The sequence below is a fragment of the Numida meleagris genome, chromosome 2 (assembly GCF_002078875.1).
Source record: "Numida meleagris isolate 19003 breed g44 Domestic line chromosome 2, NumMel1.0, whole genome shotgun sequence".
Classification (NCBI taxonomy): Eukaryota; Metazoa; Chordata; class Aves; order Galliformes; family Numididae; genus Numida; species Numida meleagris.
In genome coordinates this window covers 50,676,756-50,683,084 of record NC_034410.1, presented here as the reverse complement: position 1 = coordinate 50,683,084, position 6,329 = coordinate 50,676,756, and positions in this window count along the sequence as shown.

The following is a 6,329-nucleotide window of genomic DNA, read 5'->3' as shown; positions in this document are numbered from 1 at the left end:
TCAGTACTTAAAGCAGCCTAAGGAGGAGAAAAGAGGAGAGGCTCCCTGCTTTACTTTCCCAAGACAGTAGTAATTTGAACAATGAACGCTGACAGAAAAAAAACTTTGCTTTGGGCTTTTTGCTCATGTAAGGTTTTTGTTCTTCTAATACTAATTTTCCCATTTCATACTCGTTCATAGCAGCTTATCATCTGTTCACTACCACTTATATACCAGTACCCATCTAACCCTAAAAATAAAAGTTTCAACTATCTTTTTTTTTCCCCAGAAGATGGATTGACCAAATTTGTTTTTGATTACTAGTCTTTGAACTTATTTTATTTAAGTGTGGTCATCTTCTGAATATATCACTCTGTAAATATGTCACAGTAGGGTTTTGTGTTTACTGTTTTCAATGACTTCCAGATCAAATTTATTTGGTTTGAAACGAAAAAGTTGGTACGTGTGCTTGGTTTTGGTCTAGGGTTTGTTTTGTTTTGTTATGGGTGTGTGCAGTGGAACATGGACGGAAGCAAGACTAACCAGTATTACGCTGTCAGCCATGCCTCTGGAAGTCAGTCTGACTCCTGCCTTCCATCCATCACTCGCAAAAAAGATTTTACAACAAGGATTTCACTAACAACTCCATTTATGACATGAGAGACAGGACAGCGTGTATTTTGCTCTCCCATTGCCTGGATGGCACTTTGCTAGCAAGAGGACTGAAAAGTAATGACAGACTTTACTCTTGCAAGTGAAACATGCATATGAAAGTAGTAAAACACATAGGGAACAGATCTGTTGACTAAGAACATGCCATTTTCACACAGTCACATTTCTGTCTGTAACCACACTTTATACTCCAGGCATGGTTCTGTTTTCTTCTGCCGTGGCAGAGCAGATGTGAAGCATTTAAAATCTCCAAGCAGGACCCAACCTAAGGCTAAATGACAAAACCCTAACAACATAATCCTTAAATTTACATCCCTAGCATTTAAAAAGATCTCTAACAGGATAAAAAATCTTGATAAATGAAAATTCTCTCACTGAAAAAAAAAAAACAAAACACAGAGCCATGACTCATCTAATGGTAAGTGAGGCAGATGTCTCTATGAACTCCTATTTTGAACAATAAAAGTTTTAAAGATGCAATTTAAAAAATACCTCAACTTCCCAGCCATATTTGCCCACAATATACTGGAGGAGGAGATGATATATGTGGATTGGTTTCTGGGAAGTCTCAGCCACGTCCCTGCATGCATGTTCTTCCGTCTAGGGTGGAGACCAGCTTCTCCTGAAAGTGTCACATATTACATTTTTCTTGTAAAATGAAGCAGTGAAATAGTGGACACCTCAGAAAAAAGGCTGCATCTTGCTACAGCAAATACTCCAAAATGTGGTTTCTGCAGAAGAATAAGACGCTTTTAAGGTCCCAACAGCCATTTTTCTTGGCCAAATAAAATACCACTGGCACTGCAAATGTCCATGGTTAGTCTGTGACAGTTGCTCTTTCTCAAAGGTAATAAGCCTAGAATCTAATTTTACAACAGACCCTGGAGACATGAAACAGAAATCCAACTACCCATATTTTGCAATCGTTTCTTGGCGTGATCCATGTGGTAATTAAAAACCCTTTAATGGAAATTGCTGCCACAATTTGCAGGCTTCCTTAATCCAGCTATGGTATCTGCAGCACCTCCAGGCACCTGTCTTGTTCTCATAATACAAAATCAACAATACCATGGTAGGGCTTGAGGGGATGTCTGAAGATGATGAGAACTTCTAAAGGAATGCCAGTATGAAAACTCAGCTGGTGCTTGGCTTTTTTTTCTTCTTCTTTTTTTTTTTTTCTGTTATTGTTTTCTTATTTATCTAACCATTGTTTTACCGGGAAATACCAGGGACAAATGAGTTTTCTTTCACAAAGGCATCCAGACCAAATAATACTAAATGATTTTAGCAAAAAAGTAACTAAAACAAAAACATTTAAACACTGTAATTCTAAACATGGCCTTCAGCTACATACATGACAAGCTACAATATGCAATAAATCAGTGTGACATATATACTGATAGTAAAAACCTGATTTTTGTCATGGTAAGGACAAAGCTCTCTTGAATATTTTGAAACTTCAGACTTGAAATGATCAATTATCAACAGAGAGCTACACGGTTTTGTTGTTTTATTTTTAAAATTTGTTTGACGTTTTCTGGTTTTTGTTGTTGTTTTTTTTTTCCTAAACGAAATTTAGCCATTCACTGTTGGACTTGATAACTATTGTTTCTTTGGTTCTGAGTTCAATAATCCAACATGTTGCTTTCCAGTTTTCAGGTTCTCACCCTGTCCCATTGCCCAGTTTTCCCAACAGTACCCACGTCATGCCTTTCAAAAGGAAAAGTGCACAGTATCCTCCTGAACTAATTTTGTTTACCAGTTTTACAAAGATGGAAAAATCCAAACAATGGTGTATACTGTCTTGTGAACATAAAATTAAGAGTGTTTCTTTTGCACTGGATACAAAATTCCAGCCCCCTATTCCAAAGAGAAACTTCACCACAGCATAATTCCTGGATTTGCAGTATTCAACACAAACCTTTTTTAATACAATACCATTCTGGAGAGGTGCTTGAGCACTGGTTGGAGGGCTGGGCCCAGAGAGTGGTGGTGAATGGAGTTGAATCCAGCTGGAGACCAGTCACAAGTGGTGTTCCCCAGAGGTCAGTACTGGGGCCTGTCCTCTTCAATATCTTTACTAATGACCTGGCTGAGGGCATTGAGTGCACCCTCAGTAAGTTTGCAGATGACACCAAGTTGGCAGGAAGTGTCAATCTGCCTGGGGGTAGCAAGGCCCTACAGAGGGATCTGGACAGGCTGGATCTCTGGGCTGAAGCCAATGGGATGAAGTTCAACAAGACCAAGCGCTGGGTCCTGCACTTTGGCCGCAGCAACCCCAGGCAACATTACAGGTTTGAGGCAGAGTGGCTGGAAGACTGTGTAGAGGAAATGGACCTGGGGGTATTGGTCGACGCTAGGCTAAGCATAAGCCAGTAGCGTGCCCAGGTGGCCAAGAAGGCCAATGGCATCCTAGCTTGTATCAGAAATAGTGTTGGTAGCAGGAGCAGGGAAGTAATTGTACCTCTGTACTCAGCACTAGCGAGGCTGCACCTCGAGTACTGTGTTCAGTTTTGGGCCTCTCAGTACAAGAAAGACATCAAGGCCCTGAAGCGTGTCCAGAGAAGGGCAACGAAGCTGGTGAGGGGTCTGGAGCATGGGCCTTATGAGGAGCAGCTGAGGGAGATGGGATTGTTTATTCTGGAGAAGAGAAGGCTCAGAAGGCTCAGACCTTCTCACTCTCTACAACTACCTGAAGGGAAGTTGTAGTGAGCTGGGGTTTGGCCTCTTCTCTTGTGTGACTAGTGATATGACTAGAGAGAATGGCCTCAAGTTGCGCCAGGGGAGATTCAGGCTGGATGTTACGAAATACAACTTTTCCAAAAGAGTGGTCAGGCGCTGGAGTAGGCTGCCCAGGGAGGTGGTGGAGTCACTGACCCTGAAGGTGTTCAAGGAACATTTAGACAGTGTGTTGAGGGACATGGTTTAGTGAGAACTATTGGTGATAGGTGGACGGTTGGACTGGATGACCTTGTAGGTCTTTTCCAACCTTGTTGATTCTATGGTTCTATAGTAGGGAAAACATATATAGTAAAGAGTCACTTTCATCTGATTTTCCAGCTCATTGCACTTTTGTATACTGGTGCCAGAGCTCTCCACACTGGTTTTCTGCCCATCAGAGGGTACTGAAGTATGAAATCACAGCTCCTCATGAGGATACTTTTGCCTGTTGGGCACACTTCTGGTGCACCAGAGAAGGGGCTCAGTATGACAGAAGCCCAGGGTGCTGGGCATTAGGTCTGTTTTCAGAGGCTTTTACAGAAAGAACAGTGGAACTCAGAGAAATAGACAGTTAAAAATCAATAGCCTTCACCCGAGACTATTTATTGTTTTAAAATTCCAACAACAATAAACTTGTGATATTATTCATCTGTTAATCTGCCTCTATCTCATTTTAAGCTATGGATAAGACATAAAGCAAGCAACAAGCAATTTAACTTTTCTCAGTAGACAAATACTGTTTATCTTACCATGTAAATTTTGAAAACAGAGGATTTGAGGCAGGAAACTCAAAGCGCAACAGGTTAGATAAAGCTTTATAAGAAAATACCAAGTAGTCCACCATTAAAACAAAGGAGTGAGGAGTTGGACAAAGTGTACTTAAACTGCTAGTGTTGACTCAAAGACCAACTCACAGAAGCTCTGTAGTCATATATTGCTGTCTTACTATGATGGTGACCAGTAAAATAGGAAATTTGAAATGCTAACGTTTCCTGAAATCCAGAAATTATTTAATTTTGGTATTTGACATCTCTTTCTTTGAGTAAGGAATGTGTGAATTCATCATAGGCATTTTTGCAAACTCCCTGACACCACTATTTTAAATAAAATGTTACTGACTTCTAGTCATGATCAAAAGAGCATACAAAAATGAGAAAATCAAGACAACATGGAGAGAGAAAAAAACCTTTATAATGTAACTAGTGCACAGTGAATAGCATATAAAAGGAATATAGAGTAAAACAGGAGGATAGAGGGGATGAGAGCAATTTCTGTGAGATTAAAACTGAAAAGACATCCATGTTATCCACATATCACTGAGTCAGCATATGGTCCTTGATTAAATTCCTAAAATAACACTGACAACACTGTACTTGTTCCCTCCACCATCGTTATGACAAACAGTCTTGGCATGAACCATGACTGTGAAGTCCACCCTCAACCTGACCTGGCTTAAGCAAAGCTACAGGCACTTGAAACACTTATTCTCCACCTTATTTCCAAAATCTGCTGCCTGAACATGTGCATCCATACAAAAAGGCAGCTGCAAGCTTCTCAGTTGCGTAGGCAACACTGAACTTTGCCACCCCATGGGTTAAGTAAGAATCAGGGCAGATATACCTTGAGGCACTGGCTGAGACACGCGAACACCAGCAGCTGGAATGCATGGTTACCCATAACCAGGCCAGGCAACTCGCTCTCTTGTATGGACTTATGTTGTTCAGCAAGGACAAGGAGCAACTTGTCACCACTGTGAAATCACTGCCTCCATGAGCCTGCTTGCCTTAAACAAACTCTAAAGAAATCCTACCATATAGTTGCCCTTTTTAAGAAGTGAAGCACAGAATCTGACAGTTAAATGTGCTTTATATCAACTTTACTAACACCATCTCAGAGCAAAAAGCCTCCAATGCCTGTCTGACACCTTTAAATACATGAAAATCCCTTGCAGCCACAGCTAGTGGGGGGGGAGGAGAAAGGAACAGCATATCTTGCAGGCAGGTGCCACAGTCACCAAGCAAGACACAGCTGTAAGCTATAGTAAATGCAGTTATGCTCCTCATCACTGCCATAAGGCTCTGCCAGGACAAGGAGTGAGTGGCACTGCTCTACAGGGCTGCAGCAGCCTGGCTGCAACAGTCTCAGTGAAGCAGCCCTTAGCAGAGTTGGCCCAAAGGTAAAACACTTTCCCTATAGGTTAGAGCACACTGACCAGCTGCAGTGGCCAAGAAGCTGTTCAAATGTTATCAGCTAGTGTACCATACTGGGCATGTAGAGATTGGAAACCATAGGAAGCTCATTTCATTTCCTGCTAGACATTCATTTTGCAATACGGTAAATGAAGACAAGACTTTGCATTGCAAATGTCCCCATTTCATGAATCTGAGAACTCAAAAACAATTTGTTGAATTTTTCCTCTAAACTAGTTTTGGCTAATACTTGCATGAAAGCAAAAAGAATGATGGATAAATCATGTTACCTTAGAATAGCTATATGACAGCGGAAGTCAGAGCAGGGGAGCTGCTGCGAAGGGGTTTTCACCACCTTAACGTGATCCACACCAAGTAGTAGAGGTGGGCATGCAGTTACAACAAAACACAGGCAGGCTGATGAGTGGAAAGCTTGTCCTTGTATAAAGATTCCTTACAAAATTCAAAACAGGAAACTGAATTGCCCATAGTTTAAGAGTCTCACTACTCCCATACACGCTTGGGTTTTGATGTGGTACTGACTTAGAGGAAACCATTGCCCTAAACTTGTTTCATACATGACTACACAAAGGGGAGATTATCATCATTTCATTTGATGTTGGTAATTAAAGGTTTTGAAAAATAAAAAGAAAGACAACCCTTTCTTACAGTTTGGAGACTAAGTAAAAGCATATATATAGGTTTAAAACATATATACTTAAATCTGCAAGATTTCAGATTCTAAGCTTTTATTTCGTGTATAATTTA